Here is an 18,435-nt window from a genome sequence, read left to right on the forward strand (position 1 = left end):
TATTCAAATATTAGAGTAGCTATCATGTTTTACAGAAGTATATGTAAATTTTTGCTTTTGGATTTCATACATCAATACTATGAACAATGGATATGTATATTTTTACTCAGACTAGTGAAGAGCATTCTAACAACTACAACTGTACGGCCAAGAAAGGGCTGCCTTGTGAGGGATGAACATGATTTCTGACCCCTCTGAAGGAAAAATTGTATGTTCACCTATTGGGATACTATAAAAGAGATAGAAGAGATGACAGGGCAAGACCCCTCTCAAATATAAATGTCTATAATTCTCTCTATCCATTATTGCCATAAAGCTATGGGCATTTGGCTGTAAACATAGGTTTTCTTCCCAGTAACTCAAGGGACCTAATGACAGCATTATACTCTGCTCTACCCTGGGATATTCAGCTGGGTATTCCTTTTCTCAGTCAGCCAGAGCCCATATTATATATGGCTTCTCTCCACAATGGTATCAAAGCTTATTTATCTTCCCCCAACCCTGTTTTTAAAATTAGAACATCTGGTCTTTGGTTTTGTATTACATTCATTGGAGAAGTCCATTCCATTTTATTTAAAATTTGAGCAGCCTGGATTTGGGTTCACATTTAGTGAAACTTGCGCCCTTTGTTCTTTCCATTTATAAGGTTCTTTCCCATGACCACTCGTTGGAAGCCTTGTGGTCAGTTACAAACACTAGTTTTGCCCCTGAGTCATGTTGTTAAATTCTCCACCCCAGCCCTCACTTCAGTGGTGTAGCTGGGAGGACATAGGTCTCTGAGAGGATCTATCTTCTGGTGGGTGGACAGAAGTTAGGTAAGATAAATATGAGCTTCTTCCTAAAATGTGTTACTGGAAGAGAGTAAAATGCCACCATAGAACATCTGTTTTTAAATTATATCCCAATTAGTCTAGACCAACAATGCCAAATCTGGTAGTACTGCTTAACTCAAAACACTAATATTCAAATATGACTAATCTCATGCATGTCTTGACTGTGAACAGAGTATAAAAACTACATCTCTTCTTTTTGATCCTTGGGCTCCTTTTAATCTACAAGGAAATCTCTGATCTTAGAGTTCAAGTGGTGGCCTATACACACACACACACACACACAAATACTTCTGACAATTCAGTAACAGCATGCCTTTTTTGGTGATTGTTGTAAAATTTGAGATGTCAGCTTTGTATATTGATAAATTATAAAATAACTTTTCTAGTCTTTTCCTTCTTAAACATTCTTCTCTCTTAAACATACTACACAAAATACCAGTTACAGATAAATGGCCAGAAAGAGGAAACTCTTACTATTTTTTTCAGTGCTGTCATCATGAAAATATAATGAAATGTGTTGTATTTCTGATGGAGGAATCAAAGCCACATATCGGTACATGTAGTTCAAATGATTCAACTGAAAGGGGAATGCTAGTTTGCCACCTTTCTCCCTTCTTCCACTAAAAAAGCATTGAGTAAGAGACATTTTTACATCTTGCGGCTGATGAAAGAAGGAAAATTGGCATATCCTAGGCAATTAATTTCTAAGGGCAGGTGAAAGTTTAGATAAAAGACCCAAATGACTTCTTCCTTCAATCTGAAAATAGTTCTCAGAAATATTTATAATTCATTAGACATGAGCCAGTGAGGAGATAATAACTTTGAAATATGGGAGTGTAAATATGCATCATCAGTGTAATAGTTCCCCTAAAAGAGGAAAATAATTTTTAAAAGTCTTGGGGAAATCAGCAGAGTGAGGTGCAAAGGAGACTTGAATTCTGATCCTGCCTAGCTCTGTGAGGTGGAACAGGGGACTGAACCCCACTGAACCTGTTTCTTCACCTGTAAAACAGACATTCTAAGTGTCACAGCATAGAATTATTGAGAATATTTAATAAATTAACATCTATAAGTTGATTGGCTTAATATTTAGACTCCCTACCTTTAGCAAACAGAAATAGATCTTTGATAAAAATTTAAATAAATTGGAATTTAATATCTTATTTTTAAACTTTTTTATGATTGAATGTATCTTTTTAAAGATACATCGTGTGTTTGTGGTTCAAAACGAAGATAATATTGGATGGTGTTTTTGTGTGTAAGTATTTACAGATATTCACATATGATCATACACACATAATTTTCATTAATAAATAGAAAAATAGTACCACTCAATAACTACTAAATGCCTACCCACGAATGACTTAATATTCCTTAATGATCACATCACATACTTGATGAGTTTGGACTGTGAAGTGTAAAATTTTATACCATAATATCTTCAGCCCCACTGAAAACACAGATAGCTCGCATCCTGCATCATGTGGTAGACAGCCTTCTCAGGCAGCTAACCCAAAATGGAGGCCATTGGCACTTCCGCAGGGTAGCAATTAGGAAGCCTCACTTTGCCGACAGGGATCACTGCTGGGTGAGTTTTGATTTTAAGTAATGCCAAACTAGGCCATATACTCTAAAAAGCTATAACTAGTTATAGCTTTGTAGAAAATGTTGGAATCAAACAGAGCTGGTTTAGGAGCCTTGAGGTATTACTAGTTACTCAGTCTTGAGGATACTGCTTTATTTATCTGAGCTTCCATTCCCTACTTGTGGTGGTTAATTTTACTTGTCAGCTTGACTGGGCTAAGGCATACCCAGAGAGCTGGTAAAGCATTATTTCTGGGTGTATCTGTGAGGGTGTTTCTGGGAGAGACTGGCATTTGAGTCAGTGGCTTGAGTAAGAAAGACCTGCCCTCACCCAATGTGGATAAGTACTATTCAATTCATTGAGGGCTCAGATAAAACAAAAAGGCAGAGAAAAGGTGAATTCTCTCTTTCTTCTGGAACTGGAATACCCATCTTCTCTTGCCCTTGGACATCAGGACTCCAGGTTCTCTGACCTTTGGACTCTGGGACAGCAGTTCACCCAGATTCTCAGGCCTTTGGCCCCAGACTGAGAGTTATAACATCAGTTCTCCTGGTTCTTAGGTCTTCAGGCTTAGATGGAGCTCTGCTACTGGCTCTCCTGGTTCGCCAGTGTGCAGATGGCATATCATGGGACTTCTCAGTCTCCATAATTACATGAGCCAATTTCCATAATAAATCCCTTCTAGTCTGTCTGTCTATCATCTATCTATCTATCTATCTATCTATCTATCTATCTATCATCTATCTGTCTATCTATCTATCTGTCATCTCCTATTGGTTCTTTTTCTCTGGAGAACACTGACTAATACACCAATCTATCAATAAGTGCCAGACTACTTGCCGAAAATAAAAATTGTGTTTCATCTTGTAACAATTCTCTCTTTGCTATTTTTACTAAAACTGAACGGGTCTTCTTTAGGCTCCTTAAATATACTGAGCTCTTTTCCACCTCAGGACATTTGCAAAGCTTCACCGTCAAGCTGGGAAAGCTCTTCCCCTCTCACCCATGGGCTTCATGAGGACTTCCTTATCTTTTGAATCAACTTAACCATTACCTTTTGAGAGGGGATCTTACTAACCTCTCCTATTATTTTCTGTCTTATAACACTTGTCACAGTTTATAATAGTTTCCTTTGGTTTCATTGTAATTTGCACATCCAACTTCCTGAAATGTGGGTTTATTGAGGGGCTCTAGCTGTCTTGCTCATCACCATATTCTGAGTGTTTAGACAGTGCCTGTCTGGTTTTAATGGAAAGTGTTGAATGGCTAAATTGGCATTCACAGGGTTGTTGTACAGCTTAAATAAGATCATTTATGACATATTCTAAGTTCTTGATAAAGAAAATCTTTTTAAAAATTATTTTTAGGGGGAGAATTGGTATAAGGGACATCTAGCTCAATATGCTAAAATAGCTGTACTTGGGTTGCAAAAGTGAAGTATAGTAGGTCCACCACCTGCATAGAGCCAGAGTTATTTCTGACTCACTAATGGGCCAGCTAACAGAGAAAAATCCCCTCAAACAGACAAGGTGTTGCCCATTTGAAGATATTTCCAGATGTAGAAGCACTAGCAGCCCATTTTCAAAGCTTTCATTTCCTAAAGAGCAGCCAGGACAAGGGGATAAAATGAGCATGTACGCAAAGGTAACATTTTCTTCACCAAACTCTGGGGATGGCAAAGTCGCAATTACAAATCTTGTTGTGCACCCCTTACAGAGGTTTGAGATTGGTGGGCTGTTCATCCTCCTTTTTATTAGTGCCAAAAAAGCTGTTTGAATGGGACTAGTCTGTATTTTAAATTCAAACTACCATAATTTAACACCCATTGGAAAAATGTAGTTAAGCAATTAAGGGATATTTCTACTGTTTTTTTCCAGTTGATGACTCAAATCCAGGTCTCTTTAAATAAATCCAAGCAGACTATGAGAGGAAGGAAGGTTCTACAGATGCCTCCTTAAAATCGGAAATATTCCAATAAAAACCAATGATCTAACTACAAACTACTGCCAATTCTGTGTCACTGAGTCATCTTCCATTGGGAAGTGTTTGGATTTCATTAAGCTTTTAAGAATTGCAGGCTGATTTATTATTTTCTTTTTTATTTTCTTAGTGGGTTGTCATGAAACTTCACTTCATTAATATGAAGAATAAAGAACTAAATAAGCTATAATTTCCTGGAAGAGTACAGTAATGATGATAATAATAATTACTGAAGGCTCTCATATTTATTTATATCAACCGAACTCCAAGATGGTACCAAAATTATCCTGCAGAATGTTTAATCACTTTCTTCCTACTTCAACTTCTGATGTCTGCTCTCATTCTGATTTCCTGCAGCTTTTTTTTTTTTTCCTGTTATACTCAACCCACATCCAACATCTAGGCTCAGCCTCCCTTCTAACACTGTTCAAATCATTAGTTTCTTTCCATTTTCTGGATGGGATTTTTCTGATCACTTTCCTATTGTGCAATTTGTAAGGATACCATTACAAAAATCACAAGTAAATTCTGAGAGTGGATTAAATAAAAGTGCATAGAGAAAATAAAATTCCTTATTTCAGGATGATGATCAAAGTGGAAAGTTTTAAGTACTACTTGAGTTTTTATGTTTTCTCTAATTAGGAAAGTCATTTTCTCTTAAATGTCTTCAACTAATCTGTGCTACTGGTTCTCTAAATGGCCATGTGCCAATATCAGTACATACCTACTTTCTCAGTGATAAAAGATGCTAACTTAAATTTTTATACAATTTTGAGAAAATCCTCTGTAAAGTCCCTTTACCCAATAAATAAAGACCTCCAAGGGAAGTTGGCTGTGCCCCATAATCTAAACAGCCTAATTAACTACAATCTTATGTCTTAGGAGTTGAAAAACTTACATTATGTTTTGTTGTTTTGGTTTTTGGTGTGCAACAGTATTACACATACTAGAAAGATTACTGCAGAGAATATGGAATGCATAAATGAATGGAGCTTTCAATCCTTCATCAGCGAGGGCAACATGATTCAGATGAATGTTTAAGCTACTATTTTTCAAATGTTTTTAAAAGCATGACCCAAAGTAAGAAATACATGTAATGTAGACCCCAACACATCCAGGCACACACATCTTGGCTGAAACGAAGGTTTTGTGAAATAATACCCTCACTGGATGTGAAATGTGAGTGTGCTTGTTGAGTTCAAGGAAAAACAAGGGGTCAGTGTGGTTGAAACATCAGGAGGGAAAGTGGTAGGTGGTGAAGTCAGAGGCATGAGGAGCCCAGGTCATGGACGGTCTTCTAGGCCATCATAAGGTTTTTAGCTACTATTCCAGGTGTGGAATGGGCAGCTTCTGCAGGGTTTTTAGCTGAAGAGTCACACAGTATGACATGGTTTCAACAGGATCATCCTAGCTGCTATGTCCTGAGCAAACTGTAGGGGACTATGTAGTATGGAAGCCAGTAGAGCCGTTAGGAGGCTACTGTAATGAATAACACAGGTCAGAAATGACGGTCGTGGGGCCAGGACAATAGTGGTGAAAGAGATTTTTTTTAAACCCGGTCAGTTTCCTGATATATTGAGAAAGTAGAAATGCTTCGAGCGATCAGATGTGTGATATCAGAAAGGCATAGAAGTTAAGGATGGCTCCCAAGTTTGACCTGAGCCACTTGAAAGATGGGACACTATTTACCAGGACTAGGAAGATAAAGGAGAGGCATATTTAGAGGAAGAAAAGAGTTTAAGATTGAGCTGCCTATCAGATATCCAAGTAAAGATGTCTGGCTGGAGGTCAGAAATGCTAGTCTCAGATTCATGAGAGAGGACCTGGCTCATGCATACATTTGGGAGTTATCAAAGTATGCCAAAATTTAAAGAATCAGGACTAGAAACTTCCAATCACCAAAGGAGTCAGCATCACTAAAAGTTCTATCTCAGTTCTGAGTTCTCCTGAAAACAATCCTAATATAAGGTGTTGAATGACTTTAATTTAACTGAGTGGCGGGAAACACAGGTGAGGAAGAGGGGAAGTGAAACAAGGAAAGGAAGCAAACCAATAAAAGGAATACAGAGGCATTGATAAACTGGTTACTACTTAGAGAAACTGGAGTTCAGTTCCACTGGGTACCCTCTGAGGAACTGTGTAGAGCACCCTGGAGAATTGTCCTGCCAAGAGATAAGAACTTTCAGTGTTTATCCACCAATTCCTAAATTCACCAGTTGAAGGATGCTCCTGAGGGTCTTAAGTAGCTGCTACTTTGAGGCTCCAAAGGAGCTGGAGGAAGCTTTTAGGCAGAGAAGCAGAGAAGTGGACCTGGGGACATGGGGCAGGGTATCAAAGTCTGAAGACTAAGGCTTGCTCTGTTGGGAGGTTCAGAACAGGAGGAGAATTCATCAAAGGAGACTAAGAAGGAGAGGCGGTTGCCATAGGAGGAACACTAGAAGAGTGTGGTGGATGGAAGTCAAGAAAAGTAATTCCAGAAGGGAATGGCAGCAAGACCTCATCATTGGCTTTTGCATCAGAGAATTTGAGAACTGTTTCATTGAGTGGGCCAGGATGAAGGCCCAACAGAAGTGGGTTGAAGAGGAAAAGAGAAGTTGCAACAGCTGGTGTCGACAACCTATTGGAGGCGGTTGCTGTAAAGAGGAGTGGAGAATAGGGAAGGAAGCTAGAGGGGTTGAAGGATATTCTTACTGTGAAATTCATACTAGTGTGGAAAGAAAAATTGAGGTCAGGTTGATGTGTTCAAGACTTCTGACATAATTTCAAGGGCATGTACCCGTTGGCTTGGCTGTGCCATGATAAATAAATCTACTTCTAGAGTCTGTGACTTAAAGGCCTTGCATGCATCTCACTAATTGCCTTATCTTCCTCTAAACCTGGACCTTCCCTCCCCTAAACCTAACTAATAGGATCAAAATCACATTTAATACTGCTATTAAAAATTTTATTTTCAAAAAAATGTCATTTGGCCAGGCATGGTAGCTCACACCTATAATCCCAGCACTTTGGAAGGCTGAGGCAGGCAGATTACTTGAGGTCAGCAGTTCATGACCAGCCTGGCCAACATGGTGAAACCCTGTCTCTACTAAAAATATAAAAATTAGCTGGGCATGGTGCTGCATTCCTATAATCCCAGCTACATGGGAGGCTGAGGCAATAGAGTAGCTTGAACCTGGGAGGTGGACATTAGAGTGAGCCAAGATCATGCCACTGCTCTCCAGCCTGGGTGACAGAGCAAGACTCTAAGTAAATAAATAGTCATTTTAACATGTAATAACTCGAGTTTGAATAACAATGTTTGTACTTATAAACTGAGTTAGCAAGTATTTTTCAGGATATAGTAAAATGACATAAGACCTTTCATATAGATTTTAAAACCACTGTGGGTGTGCACATGTGTTTATATGTGTGTGTAAAATGACAATTCCAAATACAGTTAAATAAATCCTAAATGAATAATCCATTTTTATTTCCTCCATGTTATTTTTTTTTACTGCTATGCTTTTTATCTCTATTAATCAGTTTTACCAGTTAACCATCTCTGATCACTATGAAGTGGGTTACAAATAATTTGACGTATCAGAAAGAAACTGCTCCCAAGCCCTTGATGTTAAAATATATTGACGGTATGGGTGCTTACCTTGTAGGAAAAATGCAAAGTAGTGATATTACAGTCTAGAAGATTGTAAGAAAAATTGTTATGAGCTTGTGCAAAACATAAAAGGAGAAGCGTTGCTCAGAAGAAAAGCAAAGCCAAGGAACTCTTCATTCAAAACCTACATTTCATGTAGTTTTCCTTTAAAATGGCAATTCTCTTTTATACTGTTTTTTAATGAGGAACTTTTATAATGAAACTTAGAAGTGCCTAGGTTTTTATGAGAGACAATGGTTATGTCCTACTTTCAAATGCCATCATAAAGATTTTCATATATATGTAGAGATAATGTTCAACACCAAGCATATGTCTAACATGGATCTAATAAGATGATTCAAGTTCACCTTGCAATATAAAGGGTCATAAAAGATGAGTTAATTTACTCTTCAGTTCGAAATCTAATGAAACTAGTTAAGTAGAAAAGATATAACACCAGAATTGAAGCTGTGATTACACCACAAACGAATGCCTTCCAGCATAATGGTTACATTAAAAATTAAACATTAGCCAGCGTCCAGATGTTAGATATTAATATTGGGGTGGATGTGTGTGTGTGTGTGTGTGTGTGCATGCAGGCATGCAAAAGTGTCCATGTAAAGCTACTTAAAATGGTATATAATAAGTAATAGGTGTGATGGTTAATATTTAGTGTCAACTTGAGTGGATTGAGGGATAGAAAATATTGATCCTGGTTGTGTCTGTGAGGATGTTGCCAAAAGAGATGAACATTTGAGTCAGTGAGCTGGGGAAGGCAGACCCACCCTTAATCTAGTGGGCACAATCTAATCAGCTGCCAGCAAATATAAAGCAGGCAGAAAAACATGAAAAGAAAGACGGGCTTAGCCTCCCCACCTACATCTTTCTCCCATGCTGGATGCTTCCTGCCCTCAAACAACGGACTCCAGGTTCTTCAGTTTTGGGACTCGGACTGGCTCTCCTTGCTCCTCAGCTTGCAGACAGCCTGTTGTGGGACCTTGTGATTGTGTAAGTTAATACTTAATAAACTCCCACATATATGTGTGTGTGTGTGTGTGTGTATATATATACATATAACCAGTTTCAGTCATATTCTGAGGTACTAGAGGTTAGGACTTCAACATATGAATTTTGGAGGAACACAACTCACCCATAACACTTGCCCTCCAAGGGTTTATATATATATATATATATGTGTGTGTGTGTGTGTGTGTGTGTGTATGTATATGTGTATATATACACATACCCATATGTATATATATGTGTTATATATATAACACATATATATAACACATATGGGAGTTTATATATATGTTATATATGGGAGTTATATAACACACACACACACACACACACATATATATATCCTATTTGTTCTGTCCCTCTAAGAGAACCCTAATACAATAGGTAAGTTCAGAAAGCAAATCACTACAAAGTTATACAAAATGGTGTATTAATTTAAAATCCAATTCTATTTTCTACTTTCCCCTAAAAATATGTTGGGAGTACTTTTCCCTTTGCAGGGAATAAACAGTCTCCTTTAAAAGTCTGCTTTACATTTCCCATCTTGTCTAGCTGTGGCTGGCCCAAGGACCAAGCAGGTAATATACACGCATGAGGGCAGCAGGCAGGCATGCTCATGCAGACATTGCATACATGATGGAGAGAGGTAGAGCTCCTTGACTCTACCCATTTCAAGCAGGCAATTACTGCTCAGCTCCAGGTGATTTTTTTCCGAGACAGAGGATGTAAGACATTTTCTAATTTTTAAAGAGAAGGATCGCTCCTCCCTCTGAATTTGGGTTATCATGTAAAATGCCTTAAACCTAAAATTTTGGCTCATTTTTTGAAGACATATTTCAGTCCAAACAAACCATATGTGGAGCAGATTTCACCCACAGGCAGCCAGTTTGCAAACTCTGCTCTTTGCAGACAATACAAAGGCAGCAGAGTAAGCTTTGAGCCAGATTTTACATTCCTTGTGAACTGCCACAGAGTTTTAGTGCAGAAAACATTTTTTTTTTGTCAGCAGGGTTAGGAGAAAGGAATTTGAGGTTTATTAAATATTATACATGCAAAGGCCTGGGGAGGAACACAGGGAAATCTTCTGGAGTGCTGGATATGTTCTAGATCTTGATGATCTGGGTCATGACACAACTGTATCTATACATAAAAAGTCTTTGAGTTGCAGACTTAAGATTTGTGTACTTCACACACTTTATGTCACATGCTCAAAGTATATGCACATATGTAAACATGTTCAACATATGAATATATGCACACATATGCATGTATATATGTTCAAATATATATATTTAATATATATTTGAATCAAATATATATATTTAATATATATTTGAATCAAATATATATATTTAATATATATTTGAATCAAATATATATATTTAATATATATTTGAATCAAATATATATATTTAATATATATTTGAATCAAATATATATATTTAATATATATTTGAATCAAATATATATATTTAATATATATTTGAATCAAATATATATATTTAATATATATTTGAATCAAATATATATATTTAATACATATATTTGAATCAAATATATATATTTAATATATATTTGAATCAAATATATATATTTAATACATATATTTGAATCAAATATATATATTTAATACATATATTTGAATCAAATATATATATTTAATACATATATTTGAATCAAATATATATATTTAATACATATATTTGAATCAAATATATATATTTAATATATATTTGAATCAAATATATATATTTAATATATATTTGAATCAAATATATATATTTAATATATATTTGAATCAAATATATGTATTTAATATATATTTGAATCAAATATATGTATTTAATATAAATTTGAATCAAATATATGTATTTAATATATTTGAATCAAATATATGTATTTAATATATATTTGATTCAAATATATATATTTAATATATATTTGAATCAAATATATATATTTAATATATATTTGAATCAAATATATATATTTAATATATATTTGAATCAAATATATATATTTAATATATATTTGAATCAAATATATATATTTAATATATATTTGAATCAAATATATATATTTAATATATATTTGATTCAAATATATATATTTAATATATATTTGATTCAAATATATATATTTAATATATATTTGATTCAAATATATATATTTAATATATATTTGAATCAAATATATATATTTAATATATATTTGAATCAAATATATATATTTAATATATATTTGAATCAAATATATATATTTAATATATATTAAATATATTTGATTCAAATATATATATTTACTATATATTTGATTCAAATATATATATTTACTATATATTTGATTCAAATATATATTTACTATATATTTGAATCAAATATATATATTTACTATATATTTGAATCAAATATATATATTTACTATATATTTGAATCAAATATATATATTTAATATATATTTGATTCAAATATATATTTAATATATATTTGATATATATTTGAATCAAATATATATATATCTTTGATTCAAATATATATATTTGAATCAAATATATATATTTGAATATATATATATTCAATTTGAATCAAATATATATATTTGAATATATATATTCAATTTGAATCAATTGAATTGATTCAAATATATATTTGAATCAAAGATATATATATTTGATTCAAATATATAAAATACATATATTTGAATCAAATATATAAAATATATATTTGATTCAAATACATATAAAATATATATATTTGAATCAAATATATATTAAATATATATATTTGAATCAAATATATAGTAAATATATATATTTGAATCAAATATATAGTAAATATATATATTTGAATCAAATATATAGTAAATATGTATATTTGAATCAAATATATAGTAAATATGTATATTTGAATCAAATATATAGTAAATATGTATATTTGAATCAAATATATAGTAAATATATATATTTGAATCAAATATATAGTAAATATGTATATTTGAATCAAATATATAGTAAATATATATATTTGAATCAAATATATAGTAAATATATATATTTGAATATATATATTTGATTCAAATATATATTTGAATTGATTCAAATATATATTTGAATCAAAGATATATATATATTTGATTTGAATCAAATATATATATATATTTGAACAAACTACCAACTTTAAAACTGAGTGGCAACTTCGGTATGGGAATAGATAAGACAATGACATTCTTTGGGGTGCACAGCTGAGTCAAAGCTAATCTAAGCAACGCCTGTGTCATATTCAGTGGAAACAAAAACAAAAGGTGAAAACTAGTGCTATGTAGTTGTCTCTAGTATATTCCCAGGCCATTCACTGCTAGTCTACTCCTCCTTCAATCAAAGTGGAGGTTCACTTACGACAAGTTTTAACTTATGCTCATGAGTCACGATGGACTACAGTATGATTAAGTGAAAGATAGACTTAGGAGACATTCCTTGAATGCTGGTAAAGAAGTTGTCTGACCCTCACACATGTCTACAAGAACCGGAGAACAGGAGCAGATTTGAGTGGGGTGAGATTTCTAGGCCTGAGTATCCTTGTGAAGCATGCCGCTGTATCCTTGTGAAGCATGCTGTGGATGCTTCAGCCTCATCTGGGTGAGGATCCCTCTAGTGCATCAAGAAGCTTCTTTGTCATCCTCTTTCAGAGTGGAGGTGGGGTAGGGAGTGGATGGACACTGTGATCAGGTGCCTGTCTGCTCTAGGTGTAAGCCGTTGGAAATCAATCCTAGCACATTCCCAAGTAGCTGGGGTCTATAGTTGCAACTTGAATTCAGCCAACATTCATGAGCCTCTGTAGGGCATACAAAATGAGTGAGTGTAATCTTTGCTGTATTCATTTTCTAGGGCTCCCATAACAAACTACCACAAACTGGGTGGCTTAGAACAGCAGAAATATATTGTGTAACAGTTCTGAGGATCAGAAGTCCAAAATCCAGGTGTTGGCATGGCCATGCTGCCTCCGAAGGCACTAGGGAAGAATCTGTCCCAAACCGCTCTCCTAGCTTCTGGTAGTCCCTTGGCTTGTGGCAGCATAACACCAAGCTTCATGCAGCATTCTCCCTGTGTGCCTGCATATGTTCAAACTCCCCTCCTTTATTTTTTTAAGGACACCTATCATATTAGATTTAGGACCCACTCTATTCCAGTACGTCCTCATCTTAACTCAACTAATTATATCTGCAATGAGCCTATTTCCACTTTTTTTTTTTTTTTTTTTTTTTTTTTGAGATGGAGTCTCACTCTGTCACCTAGGCTGGAGTGCAAAGGTACGAGCTCAGCTCACTGCAACCTCCACTTTCTGGGTTTAAGCGATTCTCCTGCCTCAGCCTTCTGAGTAGCTGTGATTACAGTTGCACGCCACCACACCTGGCTAATTTTTTTTGTATTTTTAGTAGAGACGGGGTTTCGCCATGTTGGCCAGGCTAGTCTCAAACTCCTGACCTCAAGTGATTTACCCATCTCAGCCTCCCAAAGTGCTCTGGGGTTGCAGGTGTGAGCCATGACACCCGGCCTGCAATGACCCTATTTCCAAATAAGGTCATATTCTGAGGTACTAGAGGTTAGGACTTCAACATATGAATTTTGGAGGAACACAACTCACTCATAACACTTGCCCTCAAAGGGTTTATAATTGAGTTAGAGAGAGAGGCATATATGTCACTAGAGTCTGTTAAAAATTACTAGTTACTTTGATGAGTTCATACTAAAATTCCTTTTCATAGCATGGATTTTTCTGATGTTATCCACCTGCCAACTGTTAGTTGTACTTTTTGTCAGTGTGGTAATAAATCTGGTTTATAGACACTTCAGTATTGCATTAATATTTCAATCATGACAAAAAGTTGAATAACAATACTATTATGAAGAATGTTATGTGCTTTTTTTATGACAAAAAAAATCAAAAAGCTTAAAAATGGATTCCATTCAAGTAAGAAAGAGGGAAATAAACGCTATATTGATGAAAACATTGCATTTCAATTTATCACAGTGAAGAAGGCAAAGCATGCACTTTACTTAAACTGTGTCTACATGACATGGTAGAGTGGGAATTCAGTGACTAGTTAAATCGCATCAGCTTAGACATCCATTTGGGTAACTCAAGCAGTAGGCAAACAGGGCAGATGTTTGAAAGAATTATCCAGACCATTAATTAAAGTACAGGTTTCAAAGAAGGGGACGTGGAAATTAGAGAGGTCAGTGAAGATGGTTTTGAGACTTTTCTTCCGCATTTTTCAGTTTAATAATGATTATCACAGAAATATAAACATCAGGAAAAGATTTCGATAAAGTTTAACACATAAAATAGAAAATTCCACGAGGAATTTTCTGCAGTGGAGGATTCGTATCATAGGAACATTGAAGGCAGATGCAAACCCCACCTGTGCCACTGTGAACATTAGGCCTATTCCTCAACTTCCTCCTATTATGGATGGCTTCCTACTAAGATGGAATTCAAATAACGCATCGTTCAAACATCCCTGCTTTATGTTCTACAGAAAAAGCCTATTTGTTGCAAATTTTCTTGCAACTTGTGCTCAAATAGTAGTGTCATTAAAAATGGCTGATGGGGGGGAGCGCTGCTATCTCAGATATTTCATCCTAAAGTATCAAAGCAAAGTTGTTTTTCAAACTCTTTATTTGTCCATATTGTTATTTTCTCTTACATGTGCTACTTCAAAACAAATACCAATCTGCTGATGACAGTCCCTTGCTGAAAATGCTTCAGTGGCTCTCCATGGCCCTTAAAGTCAAGTACAAAGTCTACAAGCGGAAAAGTGATCTGCAAAGCCCTTCAGGATCTGACCCCAGGTCACTTGTCTAGTCAAGGGATGGCTATTTTTTGTTGTTTTGCTTTTCAGTTCCTCAAATATTCAAAGCTTTCTTTTGCCTCTGCGCATTTGTTCCTACTGTTCCTTCTGCTTCTGTATCTCTTCATCTTGGTCCGATTAGCCCTTACTCATATCCTTCCAGTTTCAGTCTAAATGTCACTCGTTCCAGAAACCACTACTGACCCCCCCCAAGTCTATGTCGTGCACCCTTTCTTCTTGGCATCTGACACTTCTTGGCATCTGACACTTGGCGAAACTTCCCTGTTTTGCAGCTTTTACCCACTTTGCCATAGCTGCCTGTTTACTTGTGTGTATTCTTTCAAATACTCTGATTTTTCCAGAGGGCAGGCAGTGACTCTTCTTCAATATTGTATTCTCAATGCCCAGTGGACAATGTTGGTACTAGACAGTGTTTTGAACAAATGAATAAATGAAGGAGAGAAGAAATGAATTCTCAGTGATATTTCTGTAAGATAAGCAACTGCTATTATTTATATTACACATTTCAAATAATCTTTTCAAAAACAAGTATAACTCATCTATGGTAATGGAAATCAAAATAGTGGTTACCTTTGGAGGTACTGATGAGGAAAAGGCACAAGGGAATTTTCAGGGGAGCAGAAAATTATCCACATCTTACTCTGGGTGTTGGTTTCATAGGCATGTGCAGACATAAAAATTAAATGAGCTGCGTACCTACAATTTGTACCCTTTGTTGCATACGTTAACATAAAATAAGTAAAAAAAAAAAGTTATAACTACCTTTATCTCACTCTAATACTAAAGATACATTTTACCATTTGTTAGCTCAAAGAAATCTGAGATCTGGTTTTAAAAGCAACCTTGTAGTTCTGTTTAAGATTGCTACAATTTAATAAAATTATCTAAAACCTCCAAGCACTTAGAGTGGGCCCATGCAGGGCCTTTTCTTCTACCTTTATAGCCCAGAGAAATTCCAAACCAGAAAAGGGGCTGGGTTTGATCTTGTCTGAGCATCTTGCGGGAATCAGTTTCCTTTCAGGCCCTCCAATAATGTGAAATTCTCTTCCTCCTGTTTTTAACCCCCTAAGCACCAAGCGAACTGCACTTCCAAAGCTTGCCTGAAATGAGTTTTAGCAAACCCATGAATCCTGTTGATCAATAGTCACCCTAAACTGAACCCACTTCCAATAGTGACCAAAGAATTCTTCTGACCAACAATGGAATTCCCCCATTCTCAGACTGACTTCTTCAAGGAGACTTCAATGAACTAAGCAGAATTCTTGTGCAATGAAGCCATCATTCCAGCAGATCAGCATTTAGAATTGCTTCAAGAACCTATTCCATATTTCAAGAGAGATGGAGTTAGCTTTCCTCTTATAAAATGAATTTCATGTGTATGCTTGCTTATAGAATTCTTGAGTTATCTTTATTTATAGTTATTTTTACTCCTCATACAACTGTGGAATGATATTGGGGCTCCAGTGATGAGGACATGCAGGGGTTACCAGGCCCCAGGACAGGAAGCATTCTGGCAGTGGCTCTGTCCTCAAAATGATACTGTGCTGCAGCAGCTTGGGTCCCAGGGACTAAGGAGGGACCCAGTGGCCTCTCTGGAGTAATGTAGTCACAGAGACTCCAGGCAGCTCCCGCACTGGGCTCAACACTGCGAGGCTCTCCTACAGCTAGGCTTGCAGGCATTTGTGGTGGGAATGTTGCCTGCAGGGCATCTCCTGCTTACGTTTCCTACTCAAGGCGGGGCGCCCTTGACTGTGAGCTGATCCTGACTGGCTGCTTTGCTTGCCTCTTTGTGCTGCCATCCCGAGTTTCTGCACCTCAGAGGGTCTTTGTAACGTTTTTGCTGAGCTTCAGTGCTCTCCTTTAGACATTTTATTTGGCATGTGATTGTCTACTTGTTCTTTTGGTCCTTCTTTGTGGAGGAGGCAAATGCTGGGCAGCTATAGCAAGCTTTCTGGATGACCAAGATTCTTCTAATCTTTGAAAAACCAAGACATGTCAGAATAATGCAAGTTATCTGTTTTTATAAACATACCACACACACACACACACACACACACACACGACAGGGTCAGTACTAGACAATGTAGGTGTGTAAAAAAGTACTCCAGGCTGGGTGTGGTGGCTGATACCTATAGTCCCAGCACTTTGAAAGGCCAAGGTGAGAGAATTGCTTGAGCCCAGGAGCTCACCACCAGCCTGGGTGATGTGGCAAGACCCCATCTCTACAAAAAATTAAAAAATTAGCCAGATGTGTTGGCACATGCCTGTGGTCCCAACTGTTCGGGAGGCCAAAAAGGGAGAATCGCTTGAGCCCAGGAGGTTGAGACTGCAGTGAGCTGTACTCACACGCCTGCACTCCAGACTGAGACACAGAGCAAGATCCTATCTCAAAAAAGAAAAAAAAAAAGTTACTCCAAAACTTACCGACTTACAACAACAACAATATTTATGTTGTCCACCAATCTGCAATTTGGGCAGGGCTTAGCAGAGAAAGGGAATATAAGGATGCTTGTGAAAACATTTTAAATGCAATATTTATATAAAGTACGGTAATTATATTGCACTTTTGCGATAGTAATGATTTTCCCCTTTTTCTATCACCGCCTCCCCTCCTCCATTCAAGCATGTAGCCCAGTTCTGTGTTTATAATGGCAGGAGAAGAGCATTATGAGACTGGGCAGGAAATAGATCGCAGAGGAGTCACTAGCTTTTGTGTTTTCACCTGCGTGAATCCTTTCAAGAGCTCAGGCCAGATGCCTGGGATGCAAACATCACTGATTGAGGGATTTCCTCTGAGGAAAAACATCAAGAATCCCGCCTCCAAGTGTCAGTCAGATCTCTTGAGGAAATTCTAAATCTCACTAGGTATTTCAATAGAGTGGGTTTAATTTTGGAAATTGGCTCTCTAGGTGTTGGAGGGCTAAAAGAGCAAAAGTAGGCTTTGAGGGAATAATCTGGAGGAAATAACAGGCAGCTTCCAACTGTTTGGCTCATGGGGAGGGATAGCAATGGGGAGAAAGTGGGGCTTAGCAGACCCTAGAAGCTCCAGCAGAGGACCTCGTGGAGGTAGTGCTCCTGCTGCCTCCCCAGCCGTTGATGGCTCTTCTCTTCTGAGGGACCCTCATGTAGCAGGTGCTAGTGTCAGAGGCGTTTGAATCAGAACAACTCCATCTTGAGTAGGGGCTGGGTAAAATGAGGCTGAGACCTACTGGGCTGCATTCCCTGACAGTTCAAGCCCTGCCCCGCGGGGAGGCGGCTGAAGCCTGGAGAGAATTCGAGAGCAGCGTGGGCGGGCCGGCAGTGCTGGGGGACCCACCGCACCTTCCGCAGCTGCTGGCCTGGGTGCTAAGCCCCTCACTGCCCGGGGCCGGCGGCGACGGCTGACTGCTCAGAGTGCAGGGCCTGCCAAGCCCACGCCCACCCGAACTTGCGCTGGCCAGCGAGCACAGCAGGCAGTCCCGGTTCCTGCCCGCGCCTCTCCCTCCTCACCTCCCCGCAAGCAGAGGGAGCTGGCT

This window comes from Pan troglodytes, chromosome 13 (assembly GCF_028858775.2).
Source record: "Pan troglodytes isolate AG18354 chromosome 13, NHGRI_mPanTro3-v2.0_pri, whole genome shotgun sequence".
Lineage (NCBI taxonomy): Eukaryota > Metazoa > Chordata > Mammalia > Primates > Hominidae > Pan > Pan troglodytes.